This window comes from Pleurodeles waltl, chromosome 4_1 (assembly GCF_031143425.1).
Source record: "Pleurodeles waltl isolate 20211129_DDA chromosome 4_1, aPleWal1.hap1.20221129, whole genome shotgun sequence".
Classification (NCBI taxonomy): Eukaryota; Metazoa; Chordata; class Amphibia; order Caudata; family Salamandridae; genus Pleurodeles; species Pleurodeles waltl.
The window spans coordinates 55,010,822-55,026,788 of record NC_090442.1 but is presented as its reverse complement, the minus strand read 5'-3'; the positions used below and the strand labels follow the sequence as shown (position 1 = coordinate 55,026,788).

Genomic DNA, 15,967 nt, shown 5'->3' with positions numbered 1-15,967 from the left:
TTCAGTCTCCTGCATCTGATTCCTGCCATCAGCATGTGAACGTTTGGCAGTCCAAGGCTTGCCATGCAAACTTTGTTCATAGGTGTCCCATGCGAATGCATGGGCCTCATCACTACTGTCTACGGCAGGGCTCTCTGCTCAGCCTATGTAAGTGAAGCATTGGTGGTTCAGTGGTAGAATTCTCGCCTGCCACGCGGGAAGCCCGGGTTCGATTCCCGGCCAATGCAAAGCGCCCTTCTTTTGGCTTTGCTTTAGAAGTCAGAGATATAGACTTGGTGGGGAAAAAAATGTCAAAGAGTGACCCCGACGTGATTTGAACACGCAACCTTCTGATCTGGAGTCAGACGCGCTACCGTTGCGCCACGAGGTCCCTGTGCATGCAGTTCTCAGCCCCGGATCAAGAAATGCTTCTGTGCCTTTTATTGGCCCTCAGTACGCCTGTGGTTAAAGTAGAAGGCTTGGTGTCCCGTTTCCAGTCCTATTGGTGGAAATGACTAGAGGTGAAGAGATGAGAGAAGATAGAAATGTTGAGATAGAGCATGTCACGCAGGCAAAGCGAGAGCTCTAAGAGCAAAGCCAGACAGCTGTGTTTTAATTCAGGACTTGATGTAGGCAAAAGCATACGTCCCTGGGTGGGCTTGAACCACCAACCTTTCAGTTAACAGCCGAACGCGCTAACCGATTGCGCCACAGAGACCAACCACCATAGTGAGTGTGTTGGGACTCAATATATGTTTTTACCTTTGTGCTCCTGCCTGCAGCTCTAAGGTCCTGGCATAAGACAGGTAGGCTTAGACTCCATTGTGACATGTCTTACTTCTCTTAGAAGAAGGTTCTGAGTTGCCAGGCAGCTTATCTTCTGCCGGGCACACTTTCCTTTGCAGGCTTTCAGGTTGTGAATCCAGCACTGCTTAAGTGTCCATGTCAGACATGAGCAGCTCATTGAGCCCCACTGTGTGTTTTTTGTGGAGATACAACTCTCAGACTAGAGGGAGCAGGCGGGAAGTGGGTGAGACTCACACAGGGTGGGTGGGGCAGTTAAAGGATGTTATCTAATAGTGTAATCGAGGAGTTGGGTTTTTTGTGCACTACACTTTAACCAGCGATTCTTTCTAAAAGGAAATCCCAGGGCAGTACCCGCAATGAGTGGCATCCCCACACCCGAGGTTGCATTGTGGTAGCTGTTCCCTGAGCCCCTAGCCCCTGTCCCCATGTCGCCCTTTCTCCTCGTGTAACTCACCTCAGGTTCGGTGGCTCTGATACTTGCTGCTTCTGCGCGATCATCCCCATGATCTGGGCCTTTGTACGAAATGTCATGTAAGATGACTTTATTCAGCACGGCGTTTGTCATTTGCTTGGTTGTCCTGTCACTGTTGGATGTTTTCTTGCGCAGACTACTGTCTAATGGTGGGAAGGCCACGAGACACGTGACTTTTCTCTTTCCTTGTTAGCATAGTTTCCTGCCACTGTCTTGGTGTGCTGCCAGCCTTATGAGACACGTGTCTTGCCCATCTCAGCTCCACTGTGGCATGTTAGATATGTCTTTGAGCAGAGTCCCGGTCCCAGAGCTGCTGCCTTCTCTGCACTCTGGCTTGTAAGACTGCAGGCAAAGGCCCTCCCTGGCCCCTCAGCCAGATAGATACATTTACCTGCAGGGCTCAGCTTTGGTGAAAGATATTGGCGAGAGAGAGGAAAGGGGACGGCCCGTGGTGCACCCCCTATTTTGCATAGAACCACAGCCTCCTGGGAGGGCAGAGACATGAGGGTTCTCAGGGAAAGCCCTCCCAGGAGTGTTGAAGGGCAGGACGTGAAACACAGCAATCCCGGAATGGCCTGGTCTAAGATGCCTGTGCAATAGGCCTGGCCCTAGGCTTCCGGGGCTCTTCCTCGGCAGAGGCCCCAGTGGTATGAGCCCGACCAGGGCTGTGCCCGACCAGGGCTGTAGGGCGCGTTGGGAGCTCGTTAGGGACGCGAAAGAGGGCGCAGGGCGCAGAACTCTGCCCGTTTCTCCCCAGGATTTTGGGGAGGACAGGGAATCTGGCCAGGTCAGTGACTAGGCTTTCCCAGAAGGAAAGTCCAGTGACAGTGGCATGTTGTGAAACACAAGATTGCTGGTGGTCTGGAGGGTGCTTTCTGTCAGCCACTTCTCCCGGGAGCAGCCAGAGAGCAGGCTGATGTCGTGCTCTGTCAAGCACAACACTGGCCCCAAACCACTGTCCTTAGCAAAAGCAGAAACATTCATAGTTTCAGTCTCCTGCATCTGATTCCTGCCATCAGCATGTGAACGTTTGGCAGTCCAAGGCTTGCCATGCAAACTTTGTTCATAGGTGTCCCATGCGAATGCATGGGCCTCATCACTACTGTCTACGGCAGGGCTCTCTGGTCAGCCTATGTAAGTGAAGCATTGTTGGTTCAGTGGTAGAATTCTCGCCTGCCACGCGGGAGGCCCGGGTTCGATTCCAGGCCAATGCAAAGCGCCCTTCTTTTGGCTTTGCTTTAGAAGTCAGAGATATAGACTTGGTGGGGAAAAAAATGTCAAAGAGTGACCCCGACGTGATTTGAACACTCAACCTTCTGATCTGGAGTCAGACGCGCTACCGTTGCACCACGAGGTCCCTGTGCATGCAGTTCTCAGCCCCGGATCAAGAAATGCTTCTGTGCCTTTTATTGGCCCTCAGTACGCCTGTGGTTAAAGTAGAAGGCTTGGTGGCCCGTTTCCAGTCCTATTGGTGGAAATGACTAGAGGTGAAGAGATGAGAGAAGATAGAAATGTTGAGATAGAGCATGTCACGCAGGCAAAGCGAGAGCTCTAAGAACAAAGCCAGACAGCTGTGTTTTAATTCAGGACTTGATGTAGGCAAAAGCATACGTCCCTGGGTGGGTTGAACCACCAACCTTTCGGTTAACAGCCAAACGCGCTAACCGATTGCGCCACAGAGACCAACCACCGCAGTGAGCGTGTTGGGACTCAATATATGTTTTTACCTTTGTGCTCCTGCCTGCAGCTCTAAGGTCCTGGCATAAGACAGGTAGGCTTAGACTCCATTGTGACATGTCTTACTTCTCTTAGAAGAAGGTTCTGAGTTGCCAGGCAGCTTATCTTCTGCTGGGCACACTTTCCTTTGCAGGCTTTCAGGTTGTGAATCCAGCACTGCTTAGGTGTCAATGTCAGACATGAGCAGCTCATTGAGCCCCACTGTGTGTTTTTTGTGGAGATACAACTCTCAGACTAGAGGGAGCAGGCGGGAAGTGGGTGAGACTCACACAGGGTGGGTGGGGCAGTTAAAGGATGTTATCTAATAGTGTAATCGAGGAGTTGGGTTTTTTGTGCACTACACTTTAACCAGCGATTCTTTCTAAAAGGAAATCCCAGGGCAGTACCCGCAATGAGTGGCATCCCCACACCCGAGGTTGCATTGTGGTAGCTGTTCCCTGAGCCCCTAGCCCCTGTCCCCATGTCGCCCTTTCTCCTCGTGTAACTCACCTCAGGTTCGGTGGCTCTGATACTTGCTGCTTCTGCGCGATCATCCCCATGATCTGGGCCTTTGTACGAAATGTCATGTAAGATGACTTTATTCAGCACGGCGTTTGTCATTTGCTTGGTTGTCCTGTCACTGTTGGATGTTTTCTTGCGCAGACTACTGTCTAATGGTGGGAAGGCCACGAGACACGTGACTTTTCTCTTTCCTTGTTAGCATAGTTTCCTGCCACTGTCTTGGTGTGCTGCCAGCCTGTGAGACACGTGTCTTGCCCATCTCAGCTCCACTGTGGCATGTTAGATATGTCTTTGATCAGAGTCCCAGTCCCAGAGCTGCTGCCTTCTCTGCACTCTGGCTTGTAAGACTGCAGGCAAAGGCCCTCCCTGGCCCCTCAGCCAGATAGATACATTTACCTGCAGGGCTCAGCTTTGGTGAAAGATATTGGCGAGAGAGAGGAAAGGGGACGGCCCGTGGTGCACCCCCTATTTTACATAGAACCACAGCCTCCTGGGAGGGGAGAGACATGAGGGTTTACAGGGAAAGCCCTCCCAGGAGTGTTGAAGGGCAGGACGTGAAACACAGCAATCCCGGAATGGCCTGGTCTAAGATGCCTGTGCAATAGGCCTGGCCCTAGGCTTCCGGGGCTCTTCCTCGGCAGAGGCCCCAGTGGTATGAGCCCGACCAGGGCTGTGCCCGACCAGGGCTGTAGGGCGCATTGGGAGCGCGTTAGGGACGCGAAAGAGGGCGCAGGGCGCAGAACTCTGCCCGTTTCTCCCCAGGATTTTGGGGAGGACAGGGAATCTGGCCAGGTCAGTGACTAGGCTTTCCCAGAAGGAAAGTCCAGTGACAGTGGCATGTTGTGAAACACAAGATTGCTGGTGGTCTGGAGGGTGCTTTCTGTCAGCCACTTCTCCCGGGAGCAGCCAGAGAGCAGGCTGATGTCGTGCTCTGTCAAGCACAACACTGGCCCCAAACCACTGTCCTTAGCAATAGCAGAAACATTCATAGTTTCAGTCTCCTGCATCTGATTCCTGCCATCAGCATGTGAACGTTTGGCAGTCCAAGGCTTGCCATGCAAACTTTGTTCATAGGTGTCCCATGCGAATGCATGGGCCTCATCACTACTGTCTACGGCAGGGCTCTCTGCTCAGCCTATGTAAGTGAAGCATTGGTGGTTCAGTGGTAGAATTCTCGCCTGCCACTCGGGAGGCCCGGGTTCGATTCCCGGCCAATGCAAAGCGCCCTTCTTTTGGCTTTGCTTTAGAAGTCAGAGATATAGACTTGGTGGGCAAAAAAATGTCAGAGTGACCCCGACGTGATTTGAACACGCAATCTTCTGATCTGGAGTCAGACGCGCTACCGTTGCGCCACGAGGTCCCTGTGCATGCAGTTCTCAGCCCCGGATCAAGAAATGCTTCTGTGCCTTTTATTGGCCCTCAGTACGCCTGTGGTTAAAGTAGAAGGCTTGGTGGCCCGTTTCCAGTCCTATTGGTGGAAATGACTAGAGGTGAAGAGATGAGAGAAGATAGAAATGTTGAGATAGAGCATGTCACGCAGGCAAAGCGAGAGCTCTAAGAGCAAAGCCAGACAGCTGTGTTTTAATTCAGGACTTGATGTAGGCAAAAGCATACGTCCCTGGGTAGGCTTGAACCACCAACCTTTCGGTTAACAGCCGAACGTGCTAACCGATTGCGCCACAGAGACCAACCACCGCAGTGAGCGTGTTGGGACTCAATATATGTTTTTACCTTTGTGCTCCTGCCTGCAGCTCTAAGGTCCTGGCATAAGACAGGTAGGCTTAGACTCCATTGTGACATGTCTTACTTCTCTTAGAAGAAGGTTCTGAGTTGCCAGGCAGCTTATCTTCTGCCGGGCACACTTTCCTTTGCAGGCTTTCAGGTTGTGAATCCAGCACTGCTTAGGTGTCCATGTCAGACATGAGCAGCTCATTGAGCCCCACTGTGTGTTTTTTGTGGAGATACAACTCTCAGACTAGAGGGAGCAGGCGGGAAGTGGGTGAGACTCACACAGGGTGGGTGGGGCAGTTAAAGGATGTTATCTAATAGTGTAATCGAGTAGTTGGGTTTTTTGTGCACTACACTTTAACCAGCGATTCTTTCTAAAAGGAAATCCCAGGGCAGTACCCGCAATGAGTGGCATCCCCACACCCGAGGTTGCATTGTGGTAGTTGTTCCCTGAGCCCATAGCCCCTGTCCCCATGTCGCCCTTTCTCCTCGTGTAACTCACCCCAGGTTCGGTGGCTCTGATACTTGCTGCTTCTGCTGCGCGATCATCCCCATGATCTGGGCCTTTGTACGAAATGTCATGTAAGATGACTTTATTCAGCACGGCGTTTGTCATTTGCTTGGTTGTCCTGTCACTGTTGGATGTTTTCTTGCGCAGACTACTGTCTAATGGTGGGAAGGCCACGAGACACGTGACTTTTCTCTTTCCTTGTTAGCATAGTTTCCTGCCACTGTCTTGGTGTGCTGCCAGCCTGTGAGACACGTGTCTTGCCCATCTCAGCTCCACTGTGGCATATTAGATATGTCTTTGAGCAGAGTCCCGGTCCCAGAGCTGCTGCCTTCTCTGCACTCTGGCTTGTAAGACTGCAGGCAAAGGCCCTCCCTGGCCCCTCAGCCAGATAGATACATTTACCTGCAGGGCTCAGCTTTGGTGAAAGATATTGGCGAGAGAGAGGAAAGGGGACGGCCCGTGGTGCACCCCCTATTTTGCATAGAACCACAGCCTCCTGGGAGGGGAGAGACATGAGGGTTCTCAGGGAAAGCCCTCCCAGGAGTGTTGAAGGGCAGGACGTGAAACACAGCAATCCCGGAATGGCCTTGTCTAAGATGCCTGTGCAATAGGCCTGGCCCTAGGCTTCCGGGGCTCTTCCTCGGCAGAGGCCCCAGTGGTATGAGCCCGACCAGGGCTGTGCCCGACCAGGGCTGTAGGGCGCGTTGGGAGCGCGTTAGGGACGCGAAAGAGGGCGCAGGGCGCAGAACTCTGCCCGTTTCTCCCCAGGATTTTGGGGAGGACAGGGAATCTGGCCAGGTCAGTGACTAGGCTTTCCCAGAAGGAAAGTCCAGTGACAGTGGCATGTTGTGAAACACAAGATTGCTGGTGGTCTGGAGGGTGCTTTCTGTCAGCCACTTCTCCCGGGAGCAGCCAGAGAGCAGGCTGATGTCGTGCTCTGTCAAGCACAACACTGGCCCCAAACCACTGTCCTTAGCAAAAGCAGAAACATTCATAGTTTCAGTCTCCTGCATCTGATTCCTGCCATCAGCATGTGAACGTTTGGCAGTCCAAGGCTTGCCATGCAAACTTTGTTCATAGGTGTCCCATGCGAATGCATGGGCCTCATCACTACTGTCTACGGCAGGGCTCTCTGCTCAGCCTATGTAAGTGAAGCATTGGTGGTTCAGTGGTAGAATTCTCGCCTGCCACGCGGGAGCCCCGGGTTCGATTCCCGGCCAATGCAAAGTGCCCTTCTTTTGGCTTTGCTTTAGAAGTCAGAGATATAGACTTGGTGGGCAAAAAAATGTCAACTAGTGACCCCGACGTGATTTGAACACGCAACCTTCTGATCTGGAGTCAGACGCGCTACCGTTTCGCCACGAGGTCCCTGTGCATGCAGTTCTCAGCCCCGGATCAAGAAATGCTTCTGTGCCTTTTATGGGCCCTCAGTACGCCTGTGGTTAAAGTAGAAGGCTTGGTGGCCCGTTTCCAGTCCTATTGGTGGAAATGACTAGAGGTGAAGAGATGAGAGAAGATAGAAATGTTGAGATAGAGCATGTCACGCAGGCAAAGCGAGAGCTCTAACAGCAAAGCCAGACAGCTGTGTTTTAATTCAGGACTTGATGTAGGCAAAAGCATACGTCCCTGGGTGGGCTTGAACCACCAACCTTTTGGTTAACAGCCGAACGCGCTAACCGATTGCACCACAGAGACCAACCACCGCAGTGAGCGTGTTGGGACTCAATATATGTTTTTACCTTTGTGCTCCTGCCTGCAGCTCTAAGGTCCTGGCATAAGACAGGTAGGCTTAGACTCCATTGTGACATGTCTTACTTCTCTTAGAAGAAGGTTCTGAGTTGCCAGGCAGCTTATCTTCTGCTGGGCACACTTTCCTTTGCAGGCTTTCAGGTTGTGAATCCAGCACTGCTTAGGTGTCCATGTCAGACATGAGCAGCTCATTGAGCCCCACTGTGTGTTTTTTGTGGAGATACAACTCTCAGACTAGAGGGAGCAGGCGGGAAGTGGGTGAGACTCACACAGGGTGGGTGGGGCAGTTAAAGGATGTTATCTAATAGTGTAATCGAGGAGTTGGGTTTTTTGTGCACTACACTTTAACCAGCGATTCTTTCTAAAAGGAAATCCCAGGGCAGTACCCGCAATGAGTGGCATCCCCACACCCGAGGTTGCATTGTGGTAGCTGTTCCCTGAGCCCCTAGCCCCTGTCCCCATGTCGCCCTTTCTCCTCGTGTAACTCACCTCAGGTTCGGTGGCTCTGATACTTGCTGCTTCTGCGCGATCATCCCCATGATCTGGGCCTTTGTACGAAATGTCATGTAAGATGACTTTATTCAGCACGGCGTTTGTCATTTGCTTGGTTGTCCTGTCACTGTTGGATGTTTTCTTGCGCAGACTACTGTCTAATGGTGGGAAGGCCACGAGACACGTGACTTTTCTCTTTCCTTGTTAGCATAGTTTCCTGCCACTGTCTTGGTGTGCTGCCAGCCTGTGAGACACGTGTCTTGCCCATCTCAGCTCCACTGTGGCATGTTAGATATGTCTTTGAGCAGAGTCCCGGTCCCAGAGCTGCTGCCTTCTCTGCACTCTGGCTTGTAAGACTGCAGGCAAAGGCCCTCCCTGGCCCCTCAGCCAGATAGATACATTTACCTGCAGGGCTCAGCTTTGGTGAAAGATATTGGCGAGAGAGAGGAAAGGGGACGGCCCGTGGTGCACCCCCTATTTTGCATAGAACCACAGCCTCCTGGGAGGGGAGAGACATGAGGGTTCTCAGGGAAAGCCCTCCCAGGAGTGTTGAAGGGCAGGACGTGAAACACAGCAATCCCGGAATGGCCTGGTCTAAGATGCCTGTGCAATAGGCCTGGCCCTAGGCTTCCGGGGCTCTTCCTCGGCAGAGGCCCCAGTGGTATGAGCCCGACCAGGGCTGTGCCCGACCATTTCCAGTCCTATTGGTGGAAATGACTAGAGGTGAAGAAATGAGAGAAGATAGAAATGTTGAGAAGGCTCTCTGCTCAGCCTATGTAAGTGAAGCATTGGTGGTTCAGTGGTAGAATTCTCACCTGCCACGCGGGAGGCCCGGGTTCGATTCCCGTCCAATGCAAAGTGCCCTTCTTTTGGCTTTGCTTTAGAAGTCAGAGATATAGACTTGGTGGGGAAAAAAATGTCAAAGAGTGACCCCGACGTGATTTGAACACGCAACCTTCTGATCTGGAGTCAGACGCGCTACCGTTGCGCCACGAGGTCCCTGTGCATGCAGTTCTCAGCCCCGGATCAAGAAATGCTTCTGTGCCTTTTATTGGCCCTCAGTACGCCTGTGGTTAAAGTAGAAGGCTTGGTGGCCCGTTTCCAGTCCTATTGGTGGAAATGACTAGAGGTGAAGAAATGAGAGAAGATAGAAATGTTGAGATAGAGCATGTCACGCAGGCAAAGCGAGAGCTCAAAGAGCAAAGCCAGACAGCTGTGTTTTAATTCAGGACTTGATGTAGGCAAAAGCATACGTCCCTGGGTGGGCTTGAACCACCAACCTTTCGGTTAACAGCCGAACGTGCTAACCGATTGCGCCACAGAGACCAACCACCGCAGTGAGCGTGTTGGGACTCAATATATGTTTTTACCTTTGTGCTCCTGCCTGCAGCTCTAAGGTCCTGGCATAAGACAGGTAGGCTTAGACTCCATTGTGACATGTCTTACTTCTCTTAGAAGAAGGTTCTGAGTTGCCAGGCAGCTTATCTTCTGCCGGGCACACTTTCCTTTGCAGGCTTTCAGGTTGTGAATCCAGCACTGCTTAGGTGTCCATGTCAGACATGAGCAGCTCATTGAGCCCCACTGTGTGTTTTTTGTGGAGATACAACTCTCAGACTAGAGGGAGCAGGCGGGAAGTGGGTGAGACTCACACAGGGTGGGTGGGGCAGTTAAAGGATGTTATCTAATAGTGTAATCGAGGAGTTGGGTTTTTTGTGCACTACACTTTAACCAGCGATTCTTTCTAAAAGGAAATCCCAGGGCAGTACCCGCAATGAGTGGCATCCCCACACCCGAGGTTGCATTGTGGTAGCTGTTCCCTGAGCCCATAGCCCCTGTCCCCATGTCGCCCTTTCTCCTCGTGTAACTCACCCCAGGTTCGGTGGCTCTGATACTTGCTGCTTCTGCTGCGCGATCATCCCCATGATCTGGGCCTTTGTACGAAATGTCATGTAAGATGACTTTATTCAGCACGGCGTTTGTCATTTGCTTGGTTGTCCTGTCACTGTTGGATGTTTTCTTGCGCAGACTACTGTCTAATGGTGGGAAGGCCACGAGACACGTGACTTTTCTCTTTCCTTGTTAGCATAGTTTCCTGCCACTGTCTTGGTGTGCTGCCAGCCTGTGAGACACGTGTCTTGCCCATCTCAGCTCCACTGTGGCATATTAGATATGTCTTTGAGCAGAGTCCCGGTCCCAGAGCTGCTGCCTTCTCTGCACTCTGGCTTGTAAGACTGCAGGGAAAGGCCCTCCCTGGCCCCTCAGCCAGATAGATACATTTACCTGTAGGGCTCAGCTTTGGTGAAAGATATTGGCGAGAGAGAGGAAAGGGGACGGCCCGTGGTGCACCCCCTATTTTGCATAGAACCACAGCCTCCTGGGAGGGGAGAGACATGAGGGTTCTCAGGGAAAGCCCTCCCAGGAGTGTTGAAGGGCAGGACGTGAAACACAGCAATCCCGGAATGGCCTGGTCTAAGATGCCTGTGCAATAGGCCTGGCCCTAGGCTTCCGGGGCTCTTCCTCGGCAGAGGCCCCAGTGGTATGAGCCCGACCAGGGCTGTGCCCGACCAGGGCTGTAGGGCGCATTGGGAGCGCGTTAGGGACGCGAAAGAGGGCGCAGGGCGCAGAACTCTGACCGTTTCTCCCCAGGATTTTGGGGAGGACAGGGAATCTGGCCAGGTCAGTGACTAGGCTTTCCCAGAAGGAAAGTCCAGTGACAGTGGCATGTTGTGAAACACAAGATTGCTGGTGGTCTGGAGGGTGCTTTCTGTCAGCCACTTCTCCCGGGAGCAGCCAGAGAGCAGGCTGATGTCGTGCTCTGTCAAGCACAACACTGGCCCCAAACCACTGTCCTTAGCAAAAGCAGAAACATTCATAGTTTCAGTCTCCTGCATCTGATTCCTGCCATCAGCATGTGAACGTTTGGCAGTCCAAGGCTTGCCATGCAAACTTTGTTCATAGGTGTCCCATGCGAATGCATGGGCCTCATCACTACTGTCTACGGCAGGGCTCTCTGCTCAGCCTATGTAAGTGAAGCATTGGTGGTTCAGTGGTAGAATTCTCACCTGCCACGCGGGAGGCCCGGGTTCGATTCCCGTCCAATGCAAAGCGCCCTTCTTTTGGCTTTGCTTTAGAAGTCAGAGATATAGACTTGGTGGGGAAAAAAATGTCAAAGAGTGACCCCGACGTGATTTGAACACGCAACCTTCTGATCTGGAGTCAGACGCGCTACCGTCGCGCCACGAGGTCCCTGTGCATGCAGTTCTCAGCCCCGGATCAAGAAATGCTTCTGTGCCTTTTATTAGCCCTCAGTACGCCTGTGGTTAAAGTAGAAGGCTTGGTGGCCCGTTTCCAGTCCTATTGGTGGAAATGACTAGAGGTGAAGAAATGAGAGAAGATAGAAATGTTGAGATAGAGCATGTCACGCAGGCAAAGCGAGAGCTCTAAGAGCAAAGCCAGACAGCTGTGTTTTAATTCAGGACTTGATGTAGGCAAAAGCATACGTCCCTGGGTGGGGTTGAACCACCAACCTTTCGGTTAACAGCCGAACGCACTAACCGATTGCGCCACAGAGACCAACCACCACAGTGAGCGTGTTGGGACTCAATATATGTTTTTACCTTTGTGCTCCTGCCTGCAGCTCTAAGGTCCTGGCATAAGACAGGTAGGCTTAGACTCCATTGTGACATGTCTTACTTCTCTTAGAAGAAGGTTCTGAGTTGCCAGGCAGCTTATCTTCTGCCGGGCACACTTTCCTTTGCAGGCTTTCAGGTTGTGAATCCAGCACTGCTTAGGTGTCCATGTCAGACATGAGCAGCTCATTGAGCCCCACTGTGTGTTTTTTGTGGAGATACAACTCTCAGACTAGAGGGAGCAGGCGGGAAGTGGGTGAGACTCACACAGGGTGGGTGGGGCAGTTAAAGGATGTTATCTAATAGTGTAATCGAGGAGTTGGGTTTTTTGTGCACTACACTTTAACCAGCGATTCTTTCTAAAAGGAAATCCCAGGGCAGTACCCGCAATGAGTGGCATCCCCACACCCGAGGTTGCATTGTGGTAGCTGTTCCCTGAGCCCCTAGCCCCTGTCCCCATGTCGCCCTTTCTCCTCGTGTAACTCACCTCAGGTTCGGTGGCTCTGATACTTGCTGCTTCTGCGCGATCATCCCCATGATCTGGGCCTTTGTACGAAATGTCATGTAAGATGACTTTATTCAGCACGGCGTTTGTCATTTGCTTGGTTGTCCTGTCACTGTTGGATGTTTTCTTGCGCAGACTACTGTCTAATGGTGGGAAGGCCACGAGACACGTGACTTTTCTCTTTCCTTGTTAGCATAGTTTCCTGCCACTGTCTTGGTGTGCTGCCAGCCTGTGAGACACGTGTCTTGCCCATCTCAGCTCCACTGTGGCATGTTAGATATGTCTTTGAGCAGAGTCCCGGTCCCAGAGCTGCTGCCTTCTCTGCACTCTGGCTTGTAAGACTGCAGGCAAAGGCCCTCCCTGGCCCCTCAGCCAGATAGATACATTTACCTGCAGGGCTCAGCTTTGGTGAAAGATATTGGCGAGAGAGAGGAAAGGGGACGGCCCGTGGTGCACCCCCTATTTTGCATAGAACCACAGCCTCCTGGGAGGGGAGAGACATGAGGGTTCTCAGGGAAAGCCCTCCCGGGAGTGTTGAAGGGCAGGACGTGAAACACAGCAATCCCGGAATGGCCTGGTCTAAGATGCCTGTGCAATAGGCCTGGCCCTAGGCTTCCGGGGCTCTTCCTCGGCAGAGGCCCCAGTGGTATGAGCCCGACCAGGGCTGTGCCCGACCAGGGCTGTAGGGCGCATTGGGAGCGCGTTAGGGACGCGAAAGAGGGCGCAGGGCGCAGAACTCTGACCGTTTCTCCCCAGGATTTTGGGGAGGACAGGGAATCTGGCCAGGTCAGTGACTAGGCTTTCCCAGAAGGAAAGTCCAGTGACAGTGGCATGTTGTGAAACACAAGATTGCTGGTGGTCTGGAGGGTGCTTTCTGTCAGCCACTTCTCCCGGGAGCAGCCAGAGAGCAGGCTGATGTCGTGCTCTGTCAAGCACAACACTGGCCCCAAACCACTGTCCTTAGCAAAAGCAGAAACATTCATAGTTTCAGTCTCCTGCATCTGATTCCTGCCATCAGCATGTGAACGTTTGGCAGTCCAAGGCTTGCCATGCAAACTTTGTTCATAGGTGTCCCATGCGAATGCATGGGCCTCATCACTACTGTCTACGGCAGGGCTCTCTGCTCAGCCTATGTAAGTGAAGCATTGGTGGTTCAGTGGTAGAATTCTCACCTGCCACGCGGGAGGCCCGGGTTCGATTCCCGTCCAATGCAAAGCGCCCTTCTTTTGGCTTTGCTTTAGAAGTCAGAGATATAGACTTGGTGGGGAAAAAAATGTCAAAGAGTGACCCCGACGTGATTTGAACACGCAACCTTCTGATCTGGAGTCAGACGCGCTACCGTTGCGCCACGAGGTCCCTGTGCATGCAGTTCTCAGCCCCGGATCAAGAAATGCTTCTGTGCCTTTTATTGGCCCTCAGTACGCCTGTGGTTAAAGTAGAAGGCTTGGTGGCCCGTTTCCAGTCCTATTGGTGGAAATGACTAGAGGTGAAGAAATGAGAGAAGATAGAAATGTTGAGATAGAGCATGTCACGCAGGCAAAGCGAGAGCTCTAAGAGCAAAGCCAGACAGCTGTGTTTTAATTCAGGACTTGATGTAGGCAAAAGCATACGTCCCTGGGTGGGGTTGAACCACCAACCTTTCGGTTAACAGCCGAACGCGCTAACCAATTGCGCCACAGAGACCAACCACCGCAGTGAGCGTGTTGGGACTCAATATATGTTTTTACCTTTGTGCTCCTGCCTGCAGCTCTAAGGTCCTGGCATAAGACAGGTAGGCTTAGACTCCATTGTGACATGTCTTACTTCTCTTAGAAGAAGGTTCTGAGTTGCCAGGCAGCTTATCTTCTGCCGGGCACACTTTCCTTTGCAGGCTTTCAGGTTGTGAATCCAGCACTGCTTAGGTGTCCATGTCAGACATGAGCAGCTCATTGAGCCCCACTGTGTGTTTTTTGTGGAGATACAACTCTCAGACTAGAGGGAGCAGGCGGGAAGTGGGTGAGACTCACACAGGGTGGGTGGGGCAGTTAAAGGATGTTATCTAATAGTGTAATCGAGGAGTTGGGTTTTTTGTGCACTACACTTTAACCAGCGATTCTTTCTAAAAGGAAATCCCAGGGCAGTACCCGCAATGAGTGGCATCCCCACACCCGAGGTTGCATTGTGGTAGCTGTTCCCTGAGCCCCTAGCCCCTGTCCCCATGTCGCCCTTTCTCCTCGTGTAACTCACCTCAGGTTCGGTGGCTCTGATACTTGCTGCTTCTGCGCGATCATCCCCATGATCTGGGCCTTTGTACGAAATGTCATGTAAGATGACTTTATTCAGCACGGCGTTTGTCATTTGCTTGGTTGTCCTGTCACTGTTGGATGTTTTCTTGCGCAGACTACTGTCTAATGGTGGGAAGGCCACGAGACACGTGACTTTTCTCTTTCCTTGTTAGCATAGTTTCCTGCCACTGTCTTGGTGTGCTGCCAGCCTGTGAGACACGTGTCTTGCCCATCTCAGCTCCACTGTGGCATGTTAGATATGTCTTTGAGCAGAGTCCCGGTCCCAGAGCTGCTGCCTTCTCTGCACTCTGGCTTGTAAGACTGCAGGCAAAGGCCCTCCCTGGCCCCTCAGCCAGATAGATACATTTACCTGCAGGGCTCAGCTTTGGTGAAAGATATTGGCGAGAGAGAGGAAAGGGGACGGCCCGTGGTGCACCCCCTATTTTGCATAGAACCACAGCCTCCTGGGAGGGGAGAGACATGAGGGTTCTCAGGGAAAGCCCTCCCAGGAGTGTTGAAGGGCAGGATGTGAAACACAGCAATCCCGGAATGGCCTGGTCTAAGATGCCTGTGCAATAGGCCTGGCCCTAGGCTTCCGGGGCTCTTCTTCGGCAGAGGCCCCAGTGGTATGAGCCCGACCAGGGCTGTGCCCGACCAGGGCTGTAGGGCGCATTGGGAGCGCGTTAGGGACGCGAAAGAGGGCGCAGGGCGCAGAACTCTGCCCGTTTCTCCCCAGGATTTTGGGGAGGACAGGGAATCTGGCCAGGTCAGTGACTAGGCTTTCCCAGAAGGAAAGTCCAGTGACAGTGGCATGTTGTGAAACACAAGATTGCTGGTGGTCTGGAGGGTGCTTTCTGTCAGCCACTTCTCCCGGGAGCAGCCAGAGAGCAGGCTGATGTCGTGCTCTGTCAAGCACAACACTGGCCCCAAACCACTGTCCTTAGCAAAAGCAGAAACATTCATAGTTTCAGTCTCCTGCATCTGATTCCTGCCATCAGCATGTGAACGTTTGGCAGTCCAAGGCTTGCCATGCAAACTTTGTTCATAGGTGTCCCATGCGAATGCATGGGCCTCATCACTACTGTCTACGGCAGGGCTCTCTGCTCAGCCTATGTAAGTGAAGCATTGGTGGTTCAGTGGTAGAATTCTCGCCTGCCACGCGGGAGGCCCGGGTTCGATTCCCGGCCAATGCAAAGCGCCCTTCTTTTGGCTTTGCTTTAGAAGTCAGAGATATAGACTTGGTGGGCAAAAAAATGTCAAAGAGTGACCCCGACGTGATTTGAACACGCAACCTTCTGATCTGGAGTCAGACGCGCTACCATTGCGCCACGAGGTCCCTGTGCATGCAGTTCTCAGCCCCGGATCAAGAAATGCTTCTGTGCCTTTTATTGGCCCTCAGTACGCCTGTGGTTAAAGTAGAAGGCTTGGTGGCCCGTTTCCAGTCCTATTGGTGGAAATGACTAGAGGTGAAGAGATGAGAGAAGATAGAAATGTTGAGATAGAGCATGTCACGCAGGCAAAGCGAGAGCTCTAAGAGCAAAGCCAGACAGCTGTGTTTTAATTCAGGACTTGATGTAGGCAAAAGCATACGTC

General features: G+C 52.4%; 6 non-coding genes across 6 annotated transcripts; 1 reads left to right on the top strand and 5 right to left on the bottom strand.

The window, feature by feature from the left end:
- Window positions 1-298: 298 nt before the first annotated feature.
- On the bottom strand, window positions 299-370 carry TRNAW-CCA (transfer RNA tryptophan (anticodon CCA)). Its single transcript has one exon. It is a non-coding gene; the product is annotated as a tRNA-Trp (tRNA).
- Window positions 371-8,903: 8,533 nt separating this feature from the next.
- TRNAW-CCA (transfer RNA tryptophan (anticodon CCA)) lies at window positions 8,904-8,975 on the bottom strand. The gene has a single exon. It is a non-coding gene; the product is annotated as a tRNA-Trp (tRNA).
- Window positions 8,976-13,394: 4,419 nt separating this feature from the next.
- TRNAW-CCA (transfer RNA tryptophan (anticodon CCA)) lies at window positions 13,395-13,466 on the bottom strand. Its single transcript has one exon. It is a non-coding gene; the product is annotated as a tRNA-Trp (tRNA).
- A 253-nt stretch (window positions 13,467-13,719) lies between these two features.
- Window positions 13,720-13,793, bottom strand: TRNAN-GUU (transfer RNA asparagine (anticodon GUU)). Its single transcript has one exon. It is a non-coding gene; the product is annotated as a tRNA-Asn (tRNA).
- Window positions 13,794-15,496: 1,703 nt separating this feature from the next.
- TRNAG-GCC (transfer RNA glycine (anticodon GCC)) lies at window positions 15,497-15,567 on the top strand. Its single transcript has one exon. It is a non-coding gene; the product is annotated as a tRNA-Gly (tRNA).
- Window positions 15,568-15,638: 71 nt separating this feature from the next.
- TRNAW-CCA (transfer RNA tryptophan (anticodon CCA)) lies at window positions 15,639-15,710 on the bottom strand. Its single transcript has one exon. It is a non-coding gene; the product is annotated as a tRNA-Trp (tRNA).
- Between the last annotated feature and the right edge of the window lie 257 nt (window positions 15,711-15,967).